Source organism: Pongo pygmaeus, chromosome 15 (genome assembly GCF_028885625.2).
Source record: "Pongo pygmaeus isolate AG05252 chromosome 15, NHGRI_mPonPyg2-v2.0_pri, whole genome shotgun sequence".
Classification (NCBI taxonomy): domain Eukaryota; kingdom Metazoa; phylum Chordata; class Mammalia; order Primates; family Hominidae; genus Pongo; species Pongo pygmaeus.
Window position 1 is genome coordinate 52,184,874 of NC_072388.2, and position 23,956 is coordinate 52,208,829.

General features: G+C 40.2%; 1 long non-coding RNA gene across 2 annotated transcripts in view; it reads left to right on the top strand.

The window, feature by feature from the left end:
* Positions 1–23,956, top strand: part of LOC129012074 (uncharacterized) — a 348,709-nt gene that overhangs the window by 285,932 nt on the left and 38,821 nt on the right. The window contains exon 4 of one of the 2 annotated variants that reach the window (XR_010123710.1): positions 13,736–13,911. The exons of the other annotated variant lie outside the window; for it this stretch is intronic. This is a non-coding gene — a long non-coding RNA (uncharacterized LOC129012074). Of the gene's footprint in view, positions 1–13,735; positions 13,912–23,956 lie in introns of those variants that run through there. 2 annotated transcript variants of the gene reach the window in all.

The window sequence follows — 23,956 nt, forward strand, 5'->3', positions numbered from 1 at the left end:
TGGAGATGTGGGCAGAGGCCATAGGAAAATTCTCGATTTTATCCTAAGTGCCATGTGAAGTCACAGAAAAGGCTTTGAGTAGGGAAGAGATCATTTTATTTTGAAAAGTTTACCCTGACTGCTTTGTGGAGAACAGGTTGGCCACAGGCAAGAATGAAAGTAGGAAGGCTGATGATGAGGCAATGACATTGATTCAGGTGAGAAAGGTGGCAGTGGAAAGGGAGGGAAGTGGCCAGTTTGGTATACATTGTGAGGACTGTACTGACAGGGTTGTGATTGATTATTGGACATGAGGGAAGGGAAAGTCAAGAATGACATCTATATCCCTGTCATTACAGCGCATTTACTGAGCCAGGAAACACTGGAGGAGAGGCTGCTGGGGGAGGAAAGATGAACAATTCACTTTGAAATGCCTCGAAAATATTCAAAAAGAGTTTCCAACTAAGCAGTTAGACAGTAGGTCTGGAATGCAAAAAAGAATTCTAGGCTGAAGATAGCAATTGGGAATGGTTAGTTTATAGCTGGTCTCTAAATCCATGGGAGAGATTGAGGAGGGAGGATAAAGTGAGAAGTCGGGGCTTAGGGCTGGAATATACTTAGTACCATGTCTGATACAGGGGAAGCACTCAATAAATGTAAGTTCTCATTACCATTGTTGTTGTTAATAGACACAGAGATAAAACTAGGAGAGCATGGTGACACAGAAACCAAGATAACAGGGTGTGTGTCAAGGAGGAGGTGGCCAAATGAATGTCATAGAAAGTGAAGACATGTTGCATGCAACATGAAGCATTCATGCAACCATTCATAGAGTGGTATGCTGGTAGAAAGGTTTATGGGGTGCCGGTTTAGTCAGTCGCCCCTGTGTAGGACACCTATGGAACACCATAGGGAGCCTCTGAGGAGAAACATCTTCTTATTGCCATTGTGTCCCCAGGCCAGTGAGCATGACCTGCTCTGTGGCTTTACTTGCTGCCATTAAACCGCCAATAGATCTTTGTTGTTTGAAGCAGATTTAGGAGACCACCAGGGTCCTTTCAGCCATCTGGGTGCATTCTTAGGTATAACTGAACCAACAGAGTGAGGAGTCTCTATAGCTATGCCACAATGGGTTTGTTCCCATTTTGTTGAGGACAGAGCAGAGTCTAGGCACAGATAGACTAAGGCTACTGACATGGTGTGATTTGAGGGGCTCAGAGAGGCCTCTATATCTTGCCTCTGATTCTTCTCTGGTTGGGAGAGATAAGAAGGAAGGATGAAGTCATTGAGGGCCTGGAGAACAGGCTGGTGATGTTTAACTCATTCTAATAAGATCTCACTGTGGAAGGGCTGAGGTTACGAAGAAGTATGACCTAAGACACCAGAAGCTGTGTGAATATGTGTGTGTGTGTGTGTGTGTGTGTACATGTTTCCAGATGTCTGTGTATGTGTGATGTGTGAAGAAAGGCAGTATGGCATGAGAAGGCAATGGAAGGAGGAGGAGAGACTGCTCAACTTGCCTTGGAGGTTGCTCCATCTTATACAATCACCTTTGCAGGTTGGATGGCCCAAGATAGCTAAGAAGTTCAGGATTGTCTCAGCTATGAGGAAGTGGCATTATCTGACCACAGGGCCTTATCACAGGCTGCTTTCCTGATGCAAGGTGAAATTTAGACTTCTTGGATGCTGTACAGGTGGCCTCATTTGAAGAAAATTCGATACACGGAAATCTAAATTTTTGAAATGATTCACTCAATTGAAATCTGATTGAGGGCAAAGATCATGTCTCATATTTCTTTCATGTCCTTTGCGCATTAAGCTCTCCATAAATACACATTGTTTCTCTACTAAATAATTCACCTCAGGGTTCTTAGAAATAATGAGCTCCCTTAGCACTCTAAAGATACATTTCTATTTTCAAAGATTTCCTGGCAGCTCTTAAGGGGTGTATCTATTCTATAGTCAGAAATACATCTGTAGACAATTTTAGTTCAAGTGCACATACAACCAAACAGAATCAAATTCATGCGTTCATAATGGCTTATCATGATGTTGCTTAGTTTGGCAGTTTTATTTTAATAGGCAAATGTGTACTTTATAATCGAGAATAATTCTATTCCTAGGTGCATATGAGGCAAAGAAGGAGCAGAGGAAGATGAGTACTTCCAATTTGAGTCAATGTCCAGGCAGATAGTTATAATCGTTTAAGAGATCTCTTGGCTTCTAGAAGAACAAGTTTCTGGGGCCTCAGGACCACTCAGAAAAGAAAATAGATCTCCTGAATGTAAAGAACTTGCATTTATTCCAGTGACAAAATTCCCCTCTGATCTCTCCTGTTCCAGTAGAACAGAGGCGACACATTTGGTGACAACAATCCTCAGTCTCTGGGGCGACCTGAAGCTCGCTATGGGCTGTGCCAGCTCACTCTCTATCAGGCTCAGGTCCTGATGCAGACACACCACTCAGGCAACCCTGCATGGCCAACAAGAGCCTTCCTTCTCCAATTCCAAAAAGGATGGCACCTTTCTCCTCTAAAGGAGTTTCTATTTTGTGTAATTAATAAAAAATTAGGAGGCCTTTTCTCAAAATAATTCTGTATATATATATATAAAATTCCTTTTGAAAGTGTAGATTTTATTAATAAATTCTGCTACTGTTGGGCTTACCACTGGATTCATGAACACAACCTCCCTTTGGCATTGCTGTTGAATTCCAAGGAGCTAAGATGTTTTGGTAGAGAGTGGAGAGGAAAGGGAGCTAAAGGATCCTTTCGTATGAGAAGCTGGACTTATTTTTCTCTTTGGTGTTCTAATTTCTCTTAGTGTGTGTCTCCTTGTACCATTGCTGTAGGACATCACGACCACAAATATGCCTCTCTCTGGTGGAGGGCTGTTAGTATGTTCCCAGAGAGACAAGCTGTTTGAAGTGAATACGTTCACTCCTTGAGCCATGCTAAGAACAGACTTTTATACACTTATTCCTGTGTGGCCACCCAGACTGTAAGTGTCTTGGAACTTTGGGGCTCATAATTCAAGGAAACCACTTTTATGCACAAATGAGAAATACATCCCCAGTTCGTGCATCACTGAGGGCTGGGCCGTGAGGAAATGGCAGCCACAGCTCACAGAAGGAACAAGAAAACCACAGCTTTGCTTACAAAATTGGCTGCTTGAAGCAAGTGTGCTAGCACTTTGGACAGATTATATATGCTCAACTTTGCTAAATCATTTACAGAAATCTCTTTTAAAAACAGAGATCTTTCCTTAAGCTGCTGTGTTCTGAATTAGACACATCTCTATTTAAACTCCATTAATCTGTACTATTATGGTCATGTGCAGGTGCAAGTGTGGAAAAGCAAACATTTGAGAAAAGCCATGGCCTTTCTTTACAGAGCAGCAAGGCTCAATTTGCAACTTGCAATGATCTGATACTTTCCCATGGGTGAGCAAAGAGCTTGAGAACTGCATTCTCTTCAGGACAATGAGACTGTGCAATAGTCCGCTATTTTGGTTTGTTCAAACAAGTAATGGAAGACGATTTCACCAATTCTTTTTAGGCATAAGTGTGTCACAGAAGTTTTTTTCTAATGGACTGTCGCTGACCTGGCCACAAGTGGCCAGGAAGAAGGTCTTAAAATTCAGCTACATATGAAGAATGGATGGATTCCCCAGGTCTGGACAGGTGAGGAGTTAAGTCTAGAGGAGGCTACTTAGGCAAAAAGGAGCATGTAGGTAATAATAAGTCAGAGTGCACATGTTAGAAAGTCGAATAATCATCCTTGGGTGGAGATCAATTTTTCCTTGCTTGCTTTTCTGCTTCCTGCTGGGTGTGGATGGACCAGAGTTTATAGGAGCCAATTCCTGGCCTAAAGAAGATGAGAGATCTGCGGATAATGGCAACAATCATGATAGTAAGTGCTTAGCTGATGACTACTACGCTTACTATGCTAAGCATTTTACATATTTTAACTCATTAGTCCTCACAGTGACTCTATGACATAGATGCTAGTATTGTTTCCATTTTGCAGATGTAGAGAATGAAAGAGAGAAAATAAGAGTTTATGTAACACCTAAGCACAATAAATGGTGGTGCCAGGATTTGAACACAGGCAGTCTGTCCCCAGAGTCCATGCTCATAATTCTATTGCTTGGCATATATTATCCAACATAATTTGGCTTGCCTAGTAAAATGTTTTTCTGATGAACCCACAGCGTGAGTCAACTTGGAAGTATAAGGCTTCAAAATACCAATGCTCTTTCAGCAAGTATCTCTGGCAGCTGGGAAAATATGAAAATAGTCAGCCTCTATGATTTGATGTATAAATTGGTTCCATCTTTATTTGCCTCAAGGATGGTCTTCAAGCACTTCTGCACTCACCTTAAGCATACACTTAAGGCCGAGTAGGGAAAAGAGATCTCTGGGCATCTCTTCAGACACTTGATTCTAATGTGGTTAGTTCTTAAGAGTTGATGGCAGGTGACAATTACAATAAATCAATCACTTACTGAGCACTGACTATGTAATAGGCACTGTATGAGCATTTTACTTGCATCATCTCCCTAATCTTTGATCTTGTCAATAAAACAGGTATTATAGTCCCAGTTTTAGAGATGAAGAAACTGAGGCACAGAGAGTTAAATAATTTGCTTGCTTGATGTTCCAAACAAAAAAGTGGTAAACACTGGATTCAAATTTGGGTCAGGAAGACTCCAAAGTTCTTGCTCTTAACCACTGCCATAGACATATACCAGTACTTTAGCACTTAGTGACATTTGTACTTTAGCACTCAGTGACACATTATTTAGCAAAGTGAAAATTACTATGTCAATTTCTCAATCCTAATCAAGGGTTTTGTGATGGTTTTGTAGTGTATCGACTTGGCTAGGCAGAACTGCATTTCCCAGAATTCACTTTTTTATATGTTTCTGGTAATAGAAGAACCACAAAGAAAATTCTTGGGAGATTTAGAGGACAGAAGGGAAGCAGGGGCCATCTTGTAGGTCATATGTTGTTGCTGGTCTGCTGAGTCAACCTGTGGTTGGTGTGAAGAAGCATTTATAAACTCTGCTCTGTTTCTCCAACTCCTGGGCAAGGTGTGTGTTTAGTTCTATGGCAAAGGGCCTTGACTTCTATGTATCACCAAGATCAGTCTACCTGTGCCTATGGCTTCCAGCCTGCCTCGGATATTTTTTGCATCCATCTTCTCTTCCTGATTGCTTGTCCTATGGACATCCAGCTCCAGACTCAGACATGGAGACTACAGCCTCACAGAGACTGCTTATTCACCTCCCACGAGGCCAATTCCCTGGAGCAAATCTCTACAGTTTCTGTTTCTCTGGTTGAACTCTGACCGATATAGTTGGTCATCCGAAAGTCATCTCTACCATCTCTACATGGTCCATGCCCCAGCATCAAGACTGGGGCAGTCCTTCCTCTCCAGGGGGCAGGGAAAGAAGTGCAGGCTCTCTTTACCACTACTTGTGGTACCATGCTCTATTTTCTATCATGCTCTCTCACATGATTATTACCTGTGAGATAAACAAGGTAGAAACTCTTCTCCCATTTCACAGAAGAGGAAGATAAGGCCTGTGAGGTTTGATTACTTGTTAGCAGATTTCTTAGGATTAGGATCTAGACCACTGGACTTCAATTAGGTGTCCTACACTTATTCTGAGATTCAATATTATGATTTTTCAAACCCAAGCATATGTAAATGAGTGCTGAATTTCTTTGCCGGAGGCAAGCCTTCTCTGTGGATAGTTTAAACTGTGATTTCTCAATGAGAATGAAACTATAATGGAGCTCAACTTGACATTTTCTTCTCTTTGAGTTTGAAAATAACTTGCTGATAAATTTTTTTAGTATCTGCTTCAAGATTCACTCATGCTGTTCACATTTCCTTGTCTTTTATAGTCAAATGTGTTACTGTTTGAGGTAAGGGAGCTTCATAGTGTGTACTTTCCTTCTGATGAGGCAGAAGCAGACCAATATGAGGAAAATTAATATAAAATATTAAGTGGCTCATAAAACAGAGGTGATATATTTACATAGAAATGACATGATCAGGATATAGATCTAAAGGACATTAACACATTAGTGTCTTGCCTGTGGACAGATAAAATTGTGGGGTTTTTTTCTCTCTTGAAGACTGATTTTTTTTTCAAACTTTTTTGAAATGGTTCATGGCACAGATAAACCACATATAGTGCCCAACCCACTAGAATGTAAGCCGCATGAGACCAGAGACCACATCTGTCTTGCTTATGATAGTCCCTAGCATCTAGTACATAAACAATGCTTACCACATTGTAACTTACTAGGTGAACTTAATCGTCACAAAAAAAATGAGCAAGAAATATTGTTATCCCAAATGAAGAAACTGAGTCACAGATAGTTTAACTAACTTACCTAAGGTCACCCAGTAAGTTAGTAGTGAAGCAAGGTATGAATCCAGGCAGTCTGGGTCTAAAGACCTGCTCTTCACCCCTACATTGTATTGCTATCCTGTGATTATCGTTCATAATTGTCCTGGATTATACTGGATTATTATATCACTTATAACGATATAATAAGTGATAAATATGTTAATAGCCATCACCAATTTGTGGCTATTTCATCACAATTCTCTTTTAGAACATATGTATTAGACATGTCTATACATGCATACACATAGGCATGTATATATACATACACATGTTTACTCCAATGACAAATCTCTTTCCCAAACACTGGATAATAATAACAGCCATTAGCCATAAAAAAGGTGAATGTCTCTAAGTCCAGGAGCCTCCCTCTCCTGTGGCTGCAACTACTATCCTTACTATTGACCGGATGCCCAACTGCTTTTTGGATGAAGGCGAGAAATGTTGTCTTAGTCCTTTTAGGGTTACTACAAAAGAATGCCTGAGGCTGAGTAATTTATAAATTATTTGACTCACAGTTCTGCAGGCTGTACAAGAAGCATGGCACCAGCAACTGCTTCTGGTGAGGGCTTTAGGCAGCTTCCAACTATGGTGGAACGGGAGGGAAGCTGGTATATGCAAATATCACATGGTAAGAGGGGAAGCAAGAAGGGGGCGTGGAGGAAAGTGCAGGCTCTCTTTAACAACCAGCTCTCACAGGAACTAATAGAGCAAGAACTTACTCATTACTGTGAGGACCTCACTCATTACTGCAAGGTTGGCACCATGTTATTCATGTAGGATCCACCTCCATGACCCAAACACTTCCTAGTAGGCCCCACCTCCAACAATGGGGATCAGATTTCATCATGACATTTGGATGGGTCAAGGAAACCAAACTATAGCAAATGTAAACAGGAAAAGAGTGAGTGGAGCCACATTGAGGCTTGGTGAAACAAAGGTGGGAAGAACGAGAAGAAAGAGAGGGGTATTTTGAATGGCTCCCAAGCCTAAACCATTCAGTAGGCATTAAATAATAACAGTCCTCCTCAAAGTTTTCACAATGGAAATGACAGTGACCAAATTTTCAACATGGAGGTCAGGACCACTCTGGATGTGATCTGCCTGAGCACAAAGTCTTCAGGAATGACTTAAATGCCTTAGGTTAGCTGTCAACTTCATTTTATTTATTTATTTATTTTGAGACAGAGTCTCACTCTGTCACCCAGGCTGTGAGTGAGTTAGCTGTCAACTTTAAATAAATTGAAAAAACATAGTAAAGGAATAATTTTGAAGATTTAGGAGCCAGCTAATCTCTTTATCTCATTGGTTCAATTTTCCCCACCCTCTCTATCCCTCATTGATTTCAGCTGCTCTACTTCCTTGCTCAGCTCTCTGCGTGATCGGGTTCTGCCACATTGCCTGGTCATCATGCACACTGACCAGGAGCCAGAGTTCAACTCATGCAGCCCAGTGGTTTTCATTTGTTAGAAATGACAGGGTTTTCTTGTGCTGTTATAAAGCTTATCTGCTCATGTTATTTCTCAATATCAAATCACAGTAGAAAAACAGAAATCCCCCTGCTTAACACAGGCAGGATTACACTTGGGAGTGTTGATGACTTAAGCAAAGATTTTCCACCTACGGCCAAGTGATTGATGGCTTATCCATCTGCACATAAAACCAGTGTTTAAATCCTGGCTTGAATGGTCATGTCACCTGTAGTTTCTAAACCAATGAATATTTTCTCCCAAAGTAAGAATACAAGAAATAAGAATGAACACTTGTAAGTTAACTTTTTGATAAGCCTGGAGGAGTCTCTCACATGTGATGGTAATTGTTGTTTGTGGCTCTGTAGCAGACCACAAGAAGGTCACCAGACTTAGGCTGTGGCTTATTCCCCTTTTGTCTTCTCACATCAGCAGGTGTCATAAATATCAATTTCATTATAATTTAAATATAACTATATAACTAGACATAATGGGCCTTTGACTTTCCTTTGGAAAACTGACTGAGGCAGTTTTGGGGATAAATAAAATGAAAACTTGCCTGTTTTCTTTTTTTTAATTGAATTCTCCTTCAATTTGATCCATACTAGGGTATCAAATATTGCTTTCTAGTTAACTCCTGTTCTCAGCTTTAAAAATACAGTGTGTACACTGTTCAAGGTGTATAAGCACATACACATATACATATAGATGTAGACACATGTACATACACTGTTCAATAATTTATACTTTGAACAGCATTCTGATTGGCGGTGCGTCTAAATGTTTAAAAAATAGTCAGCATGCCATGTGAATTGTGCTACATCCTGAGCTCTTGGTCATTCTCACCTAGAACACTGTGACAGATTCCTAACCAGCCCTCCTGCTTTGCTTCTCCCCTTAACTCCTGATGGCTATGTTCTACATAATAGCCAGAGTGGCTCTAAAAAGTAAATCCAACCACACCACTCCCCTGCTATCACTGTCTGGTGGCTTTCCACTGAAATGTGAGTGCAATTCAAATGTCTCACAAGGATCTACCCTGTCCTACATGACCTGTATTTTGCCTTTCTCTCGGACTCCATCTCATTCTACTTCTGGGTTAAGATCCTGTCTGCCTCAGGAGTCTTTCCACTTGCTCTTTCGCTGGCTGAACCTCTCTTCCCTTAGATCTTGGCATAGCCAGCTTCTTCTATTCATTCAGGTCTTAAGCTCAAATGGTATTTCTACTCTTAAGTGGACCTCCCTGCATGCCCTGGCTGAAGCAGCTTCCCCCTCCACTCTCTATCCCATTCCTCTATCTTTTATTCATAGAATATATCACTGTCTGAATTTAACTCATGTATGTTTGTAAAAACATTTATTGTGTGGTACCCCACGGGAGTGCAGGTGCCATGAGAGTGTCCTCATCTGTCTTTTCCATCACTGTACCACAGCACCTAAAAACACATAGGAATGTTCCAGAGACTCAAAGAATTATTCAATAAGTGGATGAGTAGATGAACAATTTTACTTAAAGGCAATTTGGGGTAAATTTAATTATTTGCTTCCAGCTTTTTTATTTTGAAAAAAATTAATCATAACTGTCAGTGCTGATTGCTACTTAGAGAATCATAGAAGCTTTTAGTTGGAAAGATTGTTCAATGATCAGTCCAAGCAGACATTCCCTTAGCCAACAGCCCTGACAAGGACTCATTTAGTCTTTATTAAAATATTCCCAATGTTGAAAAGCTCACTCCTTACTTATCCAACATATTCTAATGTTAGACAACTCTGTTGTTTAATAAACCAAAGTATCTTTGCATTATGCCAAATCTTAGGCATAGTTCTGTCTTGAAGGGTTACACAGATAAAAGCCTTCTTTCTCTTTCACACAGAAATACTATCATGATTTCTTCTCAGATGGTTTTCTGTTTACTAAATGTCTTCTGTAAGCTAAGTGATTCCTTACATGACCCTCTTACCAGAACTTTCGTTCTTGTAATATTTTTTAAAAGGTGTTTGCTTCTTTGTCCTTCCTGAATACATTTTTCTTTGACAATATTCTCATTAAATCTTGTCACCCACAGTGGAAAACAGTATAAAGCCATGTGAGTATAGAAAAAAATCAGGAGTCAGAAAAACCATAAAGAACTTGAGAATTGTGGGAGTTCCCTAGGAAAGCATGATCATTACTATCAATAAGACTTCTTTTGCTGGGCGTTTGGGTTGGTTCCAAATGGAATACTATGCAGCCATAAAAAAGGATGAGTTCATGTCCTTTGCAGGGACATGGATGAAGCTGGAAACTATCATCCTCAGCAAACTAATACAGGAACAGAAAACGAAACACTGTGTTCTCACTCATAAGTGGGAGTTGAACAATGAGAACACGGGGACACAGGGAGGGAAATATCACACACCGGGGCCTGTCAGAGGGTAGGGGACAAGAGGAGGGAGAGCAGTAGGACAAATACCTAATGTATGCAGGGCTTAAAACCTAGATGATGGGCTGATAGGTGCAGCAAACCACCATGGCACATGTATACCTATGTAACAAACCTGCATGTTCGGCACATGTATCCCAGAACTTAAAGTAAAATAAAAAAAAAAAATACTTCTTTTTTCACTGTGTTTTTTCTTTTAACTACATTGGTGTGTCCTTACATATAGACTTGAGAAAAAGAAATCATATGAAGATCACCAGGTTTCTCCCTTCATACTACCGATGGAGATACATGGGCTTTACAGGTGTGACTTTCCCCTTGGACCCTCAGTCAAATAGAATTCTCTCTGAGAGAATAGGCTTCCTTGACTCTTTGTATGATTTTGTTGCATCTTCAGCCTGAAATCTCAACAAATACAGATTATTTTTCCAACACTGAATATTGCCAAAAAAAAAGGCCACCGTTCTTTTCTTCCTGGTTTCCTCTCAACTTCAGTAACAACCAGAATACAAAGGCTGGACTCACAGTAGGAACACAGTGGTGACTCTCATTCAAGCAGAAAGTTGACCAAATGGATAATCTTCCCTCTTTGGACTTCTCTGAAAGTATTTTTGTCTGTGCACTTTGAATGGCATGTGAATCACTTGGCCTGTTGAAATGCCTTACATGGGTGCCAATAAGACATTGCAGTCAAAGTAAGCAGAACAAAACAAAGTAAACAAAACACTTAAAACACAATTAAAAAGTAGGCCAAAGTTTGTGGTTTTTTAAAAACTAAATTAAAATCCATCTGATTATATCATTTTGAGTTGTAGTGATTATTTTTTGAGAAGATGGAGGTTTTCAATGAACAAGTGGTCTTTTGCAAACAGTATTGTCCCAATTGATCTTATGATTGATGTTTTATGTGGACATGGCGATTGATCTTATGAGGGCCCTTGGTCTGGGGACTCCTCCGGTGTTGGCAGTTGGGTAAGGAAAAAGAGAGTGTTGTCACAAGTCTAAAAAGGCCACCATGTCCAAGGAGGTATATTGTAGTCATTGAAATACCCACTGTCAACCTCATAATTAAGGCATGGAGTTGGACAGTGCTCTCTATTTCCACACATGTGTCCTGGCCAGCCTCATGGACTCGGAGAAGTAGTTTCTTTTCCCATTCAAAGCTGCCCTTAATCTCTGTTTCAATCATATAAAATTCTACTGCAATAGGGATGGCAGATAGAAGCTGTGTGTGTGTGTGTGTGTGAGAGAGAGAGAGAGAGAGAGAGACAGAGACACTGAATATTGCTAAATATTCAGAGACAGAGCAAGAGATTTACCCATGTGATGATTCTGAACATGTTATTTAACTAGTTTTACTAATAGGCCACATGAAGCTCTCTTGGTGCTTCCTTGAAGATCTGATGTGGGTTGGAATCCAGCCATCACTAGGTAGAAATTCCAAATGTATTCAGCTCAAGATTTTTTTTTAATCTTTTAAAAAATTTTTTACCTTTAGGGTTATTCACTGGGACACATTTGCAGTAAAAAAAAGATTTTAATACCAGGCTTATACTTGATTTTTAGACATTTCTGGAATCCTGTTAAGGGTTCCAGAAGGATAGCTTCAATATTTTTAGTTTTCTCTGATAGCCATGGTGTTTTTAGGTTGATAAGGAAACTCCTCTGTGATCATTACTCATGAATTGTCCTTGATCAAATGAAGGAAATGGGGAGGGGTGTATGTAAGAGGATAAATGAGATAACAGTGATGTTGCTTGAAGCCAGACATGTTGTAGAGACTGAAATGAGAGTTCAGGGAGATGAACTAGGAGGATTATTAGAGTCCAAGGGAATTATTGTGTCATCAAATTAATAGTACTACAGGGAGAAGATGCATAACTCGTTAGAAGAGAAACCAGAGAAGATTTATTTGGTAATATGTGACCCACCTTCCTTACAACTGGAGAAAGTTATCTATAGATCTATGAGGTAGAGCTGGCAAATACATGCTGGAGATCTTTTTTTCTTTACTGAGATGTCAGTGTGCAATGTGAAAACCAAAAGCTCCTGAAGATAGTACAAGAAATCACACATCTTATAAATTACATCTCTTTGCTAAAGATGATGGACTTTTCCAGGAAACGATGCTATTGTTATTTCCCAAGTAGAGTTTTTTTTTTTTTTAACTTAAATGTTCTTGAAGAATTGATATATAGAGAGAAGATAACAAGGGTAATAAAAAATGCAAGAATTGTGGTAATTGGTGTTCTGTGTCAAGATCCTTAAATCTCAGCCTTTCTCTTAATATCACAAAGATAGAGTAAAAAGTCTTTTGTGAAGTAAGTAGCCAATAATGTTTTGTGCCCATTTTAGAGATAGTGCACTTGAAGGCACCTAAAACAGAGTGAAAATTACAGAGAAACAAACTTACTGTTATCACTAGGCAATTCCCTCTCCTGGGATAATCCCACAAAACAAACAAAACAAAGTAAACACAATAAACTTATCTGCTGCCCACACCTTTTTGATAATTGCAAGACAGCTTGCAATGGAAGATGGAAGGCAGATCTGATAGCTTTGATTTTCCTCTGGATTAGACAGCCAAAATTGCAGAGCATGGTGCTTGTCCCTGTATTTGTTTACCTCATTTCTTCTTCCAGAGGTCAGACAGGCCTGTCCTAGTTTTTTCATTAGAGTCACTACCCTTTCCTTTGTCTATATGGCTCCCTGGGGTCTTTGTTCAACTGTATATCATCGTTGAATAGGCTTGGCTTCAAATCCCAGCTTTGTCTCTTTTAAATTGTGTAGCATCAGGGACATCACTTACCTTAACCCACTGTCACCTTAGAAATAAAGCCTGAGGCAAAACTGTATATGTTATCACTTTCATGGGAAGTGTCATTCTAGGGAAACAATAGTGAAGAAAAAAGAGAGGGAGGCAGCACAGGAGATAGGAGGAAGAGCAGCTACGAAGGAGCGCATTCCCAAGCTGGCCACTGCTTTGTGACAATACTGTTGATTGCTCAATCTTTTAGGTCATCTTTAGGAGCTGGCATGAATTGCTGTGTTTCAAAACAGTCCATGTAGAGAAATGAGGAGAAGAGGATTCATCCATTAGCTTCCATCTCCCATCGGTGAAAGCTTGCCCCGCAACTCCTCCACACTTCTGGGCTGTATGATCTGTCCTGCTACAGCCACTATGGAAATCCGAACCCATGTTAGTAGCCACCTCCTCAGCATGAGCTGCAGCTTATGGGGCATGCAGCAAGTAGGAGCAAGCCAAGGGCCCTGCGGGCTAGACCTCTGGCACACTGCAGAACCAGCATGAACCAGGGCGGGTGGTGAACACCGAGAGGGTCCCATGGTACTGCCCACCATAGAGACTAAAACAGAGCCTTTGGCAAGAGGCAGGAGGCTCTAAGCATGGGGTATTTTCAGTCATAGCCACACATTACTTCAGATTCCAGGAGCAGCTGCTGCAGCAGACCCAGCTAACCCAGCCTGCAGATTGTCACCATGAAGACAGAGATGATCCTTCCTCCAGTGAAGAGCAAAACTTCTCTTTGTGGCCTATATGACTGCTTGGTGCTGGGCAAGCTTCCTGAAGAGTCATCAGCAGCTGGAGACCATGGCTGAGTAAATCCAGGGTGGGGGCAGGGCATAAGCTGGGTCCAGTGCATTATCCATCCTTTCTAGATCTTGGCTTCTTTATGAATAATGAGCAGCAGCAATTGCTATTTCCTCTTGTTCGCCATTCCAGGCTTCCCTCTACAACATCCTCTCTTTCCAGCTGTGTAGCAGGCGCAGCTCTAAGCCCATGTGCTTGGGATCTCTTACCCTTGGAATTTCCTCCTTTGCCAGGCTTTCTAAGTTGTCTTACTGCTAGTTTTCAAGGATCTTAAAAATCCATCCTCTTGCATGAAGGCTTCTCTGGCTGAATGGGCATTATTCTGGCATATTCCTCACCTTCCAAATAAAATTTATGAGCATGTTGTTTAGGTTCTAACAGCTTTATTTGTTTTTGGTCCTGGCAATGACTGTATTTGGAATGCTCTTTTTTTTTTTTTAATACTGTGGCTACTGAGATCTCATTGAGGGCAAAGAATGGTTAAAGTATCACTTAAAAAAGGCAGCCAACTTCTCTACATAGGAGATGCCGCAACTTTTGGCTGTAGACAGTGAGGAGGTAGGAATACTGCTGGTTGCTACTATTTTTCTTCTTTCTTTTTGCTGTTGTTCATTAACATCCCCTTATTTCCTCTGATTGTCTCACAAGGAGGGTAGTCTTTCTGCTTAATCCTATGGCTTGAGTCTCCTTAATAAGGCAACAAGCTGCCCTGCAATAGAGAAATGAAATGCCTCACTCTCCCCCACCTCAATTCCATGGGAACTGGGACTCGATAGGTCAGGGTGAAGTTTGGGTCTTGGGGACCAGAGCTGGGTAGGGAGGGGAGGAAGTTACCATATGAGTGTCCCAGCATGGAAAAAGTCAAAGGATTATTCTGATCCACTGTCTTTAGGGAACATGGAGGCTTAAAACCAGCGTATGCAAATACTGCCATTAAATTGAAGGGGCCACCTTCAGGTTGGCTGATGAGAGGCAAAGTCAAGAGTTAGGAGATGGGTGAAACCAAAAGGATGTGAGATCAGGAGCAATAGGAGAATGTTTTGGACAACTGCAAGAATGAAGCTGGAGCTTGGGACCTGCCTTTAATGGCCATCAGCCAGGCGTAGTGAAATAGATGAAAAGCACAGCATTGGGGTAGCTCAGATGTATGACCAGGACTGCACATGTGGAAAGAGACTTTTAACAAGGGACACACCCATCTTTGTATCTCTAGCTGCTCGTAAGCACTGAACTACACATCGATGGGAAATAAACACATGTAGATAACCAATTTGATCAAGGAAATCAGTCAGCAGCAGGTGGAATTTGCCCTCACACCTGGGCTTTCCCTCTGCTGGCTGATGCGTGTGTTTCACAATTAGTAATGCAAAGCAGCATTTCCCACTCCACACACACATACACCCTAGCCTGTTCTTGCCATAAGCAAAAGGCCAAAGAGTCCTTATTTCACACTTGGTTTTGGAGTATTTTGTGTTCCCTTGGGTAGGAAACTGCCTCTCCTTGTTTTCAATATGGTGACTTTTCAGCTTATAGCCTGGGTTGGGATGTGATATTTGGTTAATGCCAAATTTGCTCTGAAAGTTGCTGGAATATTCATGTCCTGGAAACTACAGCTCTCCCTATGGTTTGGATATTTTATATCTACACATTATATTGAGAAAGCCAGAGTTGAGGCTCATGGAAAAAAATAGCTAAATTGATGACTAATTTTACATCAGAAGCTTTTTCAACCAGAGAAACAGTATGCTACAAGAGCAAGCAGGGCCGCCCCATCCCTGATCCCCTGCCCTCTGCCTGGAGAGAGGAGATTCTCAAGTGTCTCTTTGAGAGAGGGTGGAGGAACCACTGAGCAGAGCCCAGCTGTGTGGACCCACACGCAGATGGTTCAGTTGAAACACAGGAGGCTGGAAGTTACTGTTCACTGGGCACTACTGACCAAGGCCCTTGCGTAACGCAGCCACTTGTTATGCTGAAGAGGATTGTTTAGAAGGAAAATGGGCTGGTTTTTCTTGCTTCACATATCCTTACTGGAAGGTCATGACCGATCTTTCTTACTGCCCACACTTTTATTTATACACCATAAGGAATAATTTCCATCTCACTCTCCCCACTTCTTTGCCAGAACATATAGAAATGTCTGTGTTCAAAAGGCTCTTGTTTTCTTGGATGAATATCAAGATTTTTTCCAGATTGTCAACTCCTTAAGAGGGGAGAAGCATAAAATCCAGCTGTAGAAACCAAGAAGTGACCTAACATGATCCAGGTGTTTCCAGTTTTCTTAGGAAAGAAGGCGAGTATGTATGTCATGTCTGATGGGCCATGTCTAGAGGATGCTGCCCGATCACATTAGGTTGCTGATCACAGTTGTGATGGTGGGTTGTGGGTGAGTCCACTGTGTGTAACAGCTATATCTGATTTATCAAAATTGATTTTGTAGTGGTATTCTGAAAGTTCGTGACCTTATTCAATGCACATAAAAAAGGATTTAAAAGCAGTAAAATTGTAAAGACAACATGGTGGTATGTAAATGCAGGGAAAAGGCAGAGGAAAAACGGGCTTTAACTTTAGTTCTGCCACTTGCCAGCCATGTGTCTGTGGGTAAGTCTTCAATCTCTTTGAGCCTCATGTTAAAAATCCATAAAATGGATAAAATGTCTGCCCTTAATGCCCCATTATAAAATTAAAGTATTGTATTGGGGACAGATTTATTTATACAAATAACTTGGACAAAGCTATATAGATAAATGTGCATTTAGTGGTCTGCCGGCTTACCTGTTAAGTCAGTAGTAACATTCTGAGCCATCATCCATCAACTGGATATGGTCTACTATATTTTTAGATTCCATTTTTTAATGAATTAAAATTGAACAAGTCTGGCAGAATAAACTAGTTTCCCAGAATGAACACCACGCCACCTGCCAAAATCTTCCTCATCCACCCTATCACCTACTTCTCAAAGCATTCTTAGGTCTTCTAACCTGTAATGACTCTATTAACTCCTGTGCCTTCCTAGCATGGGTCATGTCTGTGTCAGCTCTTACGAGAGGTTAGCGACTATGGATGATGGTCATCTGGGAGCATGTCTGTCTTCCCCTGCAGAGAGGAGCCTAGTCTTAGTTGGCTTTGGGCCTGCCCACCTTACCTTGCACAGTGCCATGCATGTAGGTACACAGAAATGCTTTTTAAATTGAATTACTATTTTTCTTCAGTAGACTATACATGGGAGGAAAAAAATGGTGGTGGCTTCTGAAGGGCATCTAGTGTTATTAGATGATGTCACAGAAAAAAATCAGAGCAAAGATCAGAGAGCTGGACGGCCGTACAAGCTTTGCCACTGCATGGCCCTATGTGCCTTGGATGAGTCACTAAACTCTCCAAGCCTTTGTTCCCTCCTCTTTGTAATGAGAGAATGGGATGAGTTTGACATTATGCTTCTTAACAGCACTAAGATTCTAACATCTAAGGTAAGGTGCTGAGAACAACTTCAGGTAAATCAAGGAATGTGTTAAATTTTTTAAAAATTTTTATTTCTTTATTATAGAGGTAAAATATACATATAAAATTTACCATCTTTACCATTTTTAAGTGTACAGTTCAGTAGCAAAAATACATTTATATTCTTTTATTTTTTTCTTTTCAGCCCCCAACCCCCTTTCTGGCCTCTAGATATTTTAAAATGTGAACCACGTAAGTGGGTGATTCCAGGGCAAAAGAAGTCTATTCTATTTTGAGTGGTAAGGATTATTTTACATAACTATGGGATTCAGAATAAGGTATTTATCAAGTGTGTCTGTGGATGGTGTTTCAAATATGATTTAAATTGGCCAGGTGCCGTGGCTCATGCCTGTAATCCCAGCACTTTGGGAGGCTGAGGCAGGCAGGTCACTTGACCCCAGGAGTTTGAGACCTGCCTTGCCAACATGGAGAAACCCCATCTCTACCAAAATACAAAAATTAGCTTGGTGTGGTGGCATGCTCCTGTAGTACTGGCTGCTCTGGGGGCTGAGGCAGGAGGATCCCTTGAATCCGGTAGATGGAGGTTGGAGTGAGCCAAGACCATACCACTGTACTCCAGCCAGGGTGACAGAGTGAGACTCTGTCTCAAAAGAAAAAAAGGGTTAAGTTAAAAAAAACCTAGCATAAAAGGAGTAGTCCAAGATTATCTTCACTTCGCCCATTGTACAGATTACAAAATATGTCATATTAAAAATAAATGCAAATTAGAGTTTTAATTAAGTCTGAATTTTGGTGGTAATTATTTTTGAAATCTCATCACACTTTTTTTCTAAGACATTTTCATTTAAGAACAGTTTGGAGTTATCCCAGAAACTTGAATTATCCTTTAAAAGAGTATTACATGAAATGTATTTTTATTAGTGGAGAAGAATAGAACTCTTTCACACGCGTTGGGTTAGTTTCATTTCCAAACTACAGACCCTTACCTTGTGGAGTCAAAGCAAAGATGGTAGGTACTTAATTGTACTCTTTGAATAGTGCGCACTGTACCAAATTATTTTATTGCTGGTTCCATTGTAATTTATTGAGACCACTGTAACATGATCTTGTTGGATCATACATAAACTGTTCACTTCTCTCTATATTGATTGTACCAAATTTGCTATATACATCTAGCAATCCAGTCAATTTTGCAAACTATTTTATCAAGATTGACTTTTCATCTATCTTCTTGGGGACCAAGAAAGAGACTCAATAAATCTTTACCAGATGAAATCAACCCTTAAATGAGTGAACTATTTCCATTGTCCAGTTGTCCAAGTAAGTTTTAAAGCAGAGGGTGTTTTTGACAGCTTTGTTAATTTAGCTCTTTTTTTTCTTGCTGGTAATTCAAGTATAATTGAATTCTAGTGTTGAACTTTAAATATGTACTTGAGACTTGAAAAGGAAGCTTGATGAGGCGTGTACTGCAGCATAACCTCTCAATTATTCACACATTTATGGGACTGTAATCACCAAGGCCTCTCATTGTAAACACCATGAACACTTTTATAACCAGACATTGATATGAGCTAATAGGCAGTGAATTACAACTCAAATGATGAAATTACAAACAATAATCAGATGGTCAGGGTCATCAATCCTAATTAACACCATCATTTTTCAGTTCTAAAATCTCTGATTCTGTATCAAGTCACATTTTAGTGTTACCTGAGTAATTTCCAAAACTTCAACTGGTAAAGGCTGACATGTTTGAGAATGATTCTAGAGCCTCAGAACTACTCACTGCCTACAATGAGGACAAGAAGTACTGCCATTTTTGTGTCTTGCTTTTAGATTGAAATAACTTAGAAGTTATCTGTCTGTCATTTAGCATGATATAATAGCTGTGTTTAGTAAAGCATCCCAGATTGGATCCTGCTAGTATAATACTTAACAGGATTGGAAGAAAATCCTGCATAAATGTGATTAGTGACCCTTACTTCCCTTTGTCCTTTTCTCCATTCCTGCCTACTATCAATAATTAATTGAGTCATTCAGAAAATATTGATTGCATCATAACCTTGTGTCAAACATTGTACTAGGCCCTGGGGAAATAATCCAGGCATGCTATCTCACCACCACTGTAGAGCATTAGAATTGTAGTTCCAATGCTATCAAGGAAGATTTCAGACGTTATTGAATGAATTTATACTGAACACAATCTTTAAAGTCATGAAAAAAACAGCAACAATGGATTGACATACATTCTGTTAGAATCAGTTGGGTAACCCACTTTCTTCTCGTTCTATGGTGGTTTGGGAGCAGAATTGGGAACAAGAAGATTTTTGGTCATTTTTGTTCCTTTGTTTGAGATGTGTGGGGAGATGGGTGAGAAGATAATAGGGACTAGGAATTGCTTAAAACAACATTTTGAAAGAAAAAGCTATGAACGGACTTGCTGTGCAGTTTCCCTATTTGCTCAAAGCTCTTCGGATAAGCAGCCACAGAGGTATCTATTTTCAGATTAAATGAACAAGAGAGATGTGTGTGTAAGTTCTACTATGGGTTGAAAATTGTGCACAGTTTATTATACATCTAGTTAATGTATGCATAATCATGGGTAACAAATGATCAGCAAGAACACAGCTGGGTTTGGACTTTCTTTTCTAAATCCCTTCTCACTAAAGGTTGTTGAAAACTCCAGAGTAGCTAATAAAATACATTAAAACTGATACTGAAAATGGTGACAGATACTAACAGCAGCATCTTCTTGAAATTAAATTTCTTCTTTTAGGTCCTTTAGTGGCTATTGCTTCTCATCTGAGTGAACTTATTCTTTCATGAACTATTCTGGCATTGTCATTTCCACATATCAGGGCCCTGAGAGCATTTGCTCCAAGTTTATTTGAGGTGTGGTTTTGTTGTCATTGTTGCTGTTTAGTTTTAACCAATTTTATTTCCAACGATACCTTGCATTATCTATTCAGTCTGAAAAATGCCTCCTGTAGCTACTTATTAGCAGGGAGTGCCTTCTTTCTTTTTTTTCTGTGTACTCTCATCGTGTGAGATGTTTTTCTTGTAATAAAAAATATATATAGAAGAGAAGACTTTTACCTCTGAATTGTTTCCAGATTGAAGTGAAAACGGAGTCCCCCATTGTTGGAAGCACAGCTGCTGCCACATGTCCTGTGTCTGCTCCTGTGTCCTCACTGATGGGAGTGGCTTATTGGTATCATGTTTAGCCATTTTCATGCCGTGTTGTGAGCTGGCTTGGTTCTCTCCCCACACAGCCCCTACAAAATCAGTCACTCCATGGCCTGGTGAGACCTGGGTGGATTGATGGGACACGTGTGATTCGAGGATAGCCTAGGCTTGCTGATGGCCACCAGCAGTGGCGTCTGGGTGGGCAAGATGAGACACACACATTCTCTCTCTGTCTCTTAGCTCTCCTGTTGAAATTTAGAATTGGGGAAACTCAGAGACTGGGCAGGTTAGCTTTGGAAACTGATTTGAAAGGCCACAAAGTAGACTTGGGACTAGGACAGCAATGACAGGCTGAAATTATGAGGACGAAGATCAAGAGAATGGGGAGAATAAAGCAGTGATGCACTGAGGAGGTATGAGTAGTGTTCCATGCAGTTCGTGAGAGAAAGGAAGAAAGACAGACAGGCAGACAGACACACACACACACGCATACAAGTTTATACACAGACTCACACAAAAGCCACCTCTGTTCCTGACTGCTTTTGCTTCCAATTTCGATTTACCCATGTCTCTTATCTTGGGGCACCTTGAATGAACTGTCTCTGCCCCTTATGGCCAAATGAGCCTTGACAACATCAGTGAAGCCTGATAAACTTTTGTTGAATATTGTGACACTATGGATAATAGTATTATAGAAACCAAGATAAGTTAACTGGAGGATATCCAATGTAATTGTTACCCTCCCACTACCATTTCCCAATCATAAAAATGTCTTCTGAATGCCTTGACTACATGTCTGTAGTTGAAAAACTGAATGTCTGTAGTTGAAAAACCACTGGAAATTGTTTTCTCCCTTGTTACCAATGTCCATAAAAAAATCAGATACCACTAATATCAGAACTCAGAAGTCCTTATTATATAGTCCTTTATTATTAATTCATTTTAATGAATACTTTATGGAACCAAAAAGTTGTTATGTGTGATATAAAAATAAGCTATAATGAAGTTTTGTGCTGAATATATGATCTGGAAACCACTAGACATTTGTGTTTCATTCGCATAGCGTGCTGGTTGCCATTAAATTAGTCTTGGTAGGGAATGCCATGTTCTGATGGCAGCTGAATGTAGAATTCTATCTTCTTTGTGGTAAAGAGGAAGAAGTGTGTTTGAGAGCATTTACATGTATATCTTACTCTTCATTTGTGTGGTTGCTTCTCTTGGTAGAATATGGTTTGGCAAGGGGGTATCATAAAACTTTTATTTTGGCAAGTGTAAGATATCACTCATAAGTAAGGCAGATCTTCCCAAACAAGTTGCTACATAAAATTTAAAGCATCAGTGTTCATTCACATATTTGTCTTATGCAGTATGTTTATCCTCTTCTGTTAGCTTTCCATGCTTTGGTCATCGTTGTTCTTTCCTTCTTCTGTCTTCTCTTCAGCTGTCCTAGAGGTAGTGGATGACTTAGATCGGGGTGTAACATAATGTCATCTATAAATATAAGAAGGTAAATATCTCCTGGGGATACACTACATGTGGTCCAGTGGATAACAGACATTCATGTGTGTTATTAATGTCCATGTATTTGGCCATCTTTAGTCTATAGTCTCTACTCAGCCCCTCTAACACACACACACACACACACACACACACACATGCACACACACAGCAACCTAGTTTTAGTTGAGTTAGAAACTGTGTTGTTTGTTCCGGCAATGAAAAGGAAAAAGTTCTTAGGGTAGAGTAATTCTAATGGTAAATTTTTTCCCTTTAGAGTTTTTAACTACAGTAGGCACACTGAATTCAGTGCTAGAGGCAGCCATTGTACTGTGAGGAGATATTATTTGTCTCATTAGCACTATGGGAATGCCATGAAAGGGTCCATGACCCAGAACCCATCTTGCTTTAATAATGGCTTCACACCCATAAAAGATTTTTAATGGCTACATGAGACATATATAAATATTAAACGCCATTCCTCTTTGTTGATTCACAAGCCCCAATGAATAGGACTCCTTCGTGGCTTCCAAAGTTGAAGAAATGTGCCTGGCTTCTCACGCCAATGAGTGAAGCAAACAAACCCACAAACGGAAACACCTCAACTGTGCCCTGCTAACCCATTTGTAAACCTGAGAACACTGCGGGTCTTCAGCTCTTGTTGGCTGCCTTGCGTTCTCTGACTCGGAAACAAAATTTCTGTCTGTTGTATACCTGTTCCAAATCCTGCTCTAGGAGAATTAGGAAAACATGGTCACATATATGTAACGAGACATTTTTCCCAAATGTAACTTTATGGTTTTCAACAAAACTTAGTTCATTTGCTTTGGTCCTCCAGCCACAGCATTGCAACTCCAGAGATGGACTATACCCCTATGCAAAAGAGCATTTTGTGCATATATTTAAATTTGGACAGACCAACGCTCACTAGTTCATCTGTATACTTAGATTTCAGTAAGAACTCAGGATCCTGGTGATGCCATTGCTCTTCTCCCAAGGCCTTGTGCTGGAGTGTAACATTACATGAAAATCGGTGCTGTTTGTTTAATCAGAGTCCCCCCAAGGTTAGCACCTGCCATCCTACTGCCTAATTGTATGATGATCCTGTGTGGATGACAAGACCCCAAAGAACTGTATTTGCCATATTTTTCTTGCCTTCTGGTGTGGATGTCAGGTCTATACCATTTAAAGATGCCTTTATTTACAAAAGGGAAATTGAGTTACAGACTTCCTGTTGTGAGTAGAGCTGCCTGGGGAAAATGATGGTAGAAAGGTGTTCTCAAGGAGAGAGCCAGAATATGTGAGCCCAGAAGCACTTGGGGTTTGGCAAACTTTATATGCTTTTTTTTAATGTTTGGGATTCAGCAGAGCCCAAAATGTATTTTGCTCAAAGTACCATTTTCCAAAACCATGTATATTCTAGGGAAATTTAATCTGTGTATTTTGGAATCATTTAACTCTCATTCATCAAAATATTGCATGGTAAATACTAGATCTGGGTTCAAGAAATCTCTTGAGCTCTTTGATAAGCAATTTTTTTTCTTTGAACCCAGAAGTAAAAATTCTCTTTGAATGAACCCAGAGAAGTACAGAGCATACTTCTCAGATTATCTCCCAGACAGAGTGGGGAGCTTTCCATGTGTCTACTATAAAGCAATGATGGGAACAAGGCTTTCTGGGGGCAAGGCCTTCAGAAACAGGCCTTGGACATTTATGGGCTTTTCCACTGAGGACTTCTAGCACCGCATTTAGCTCAGTCAGACTTAGATCTTTTCTGTTGCAACAACAGCCCCAAGTTAGTTCCAGCCCATGTCTTCTGAAGTGCTTCTGAACCCTACAATCTTGTCTTTATTTAAAATTATATTTTGCTCATCCTGGGGTTTTATACATTAAATTTTCCTTTAAAGTACGGTA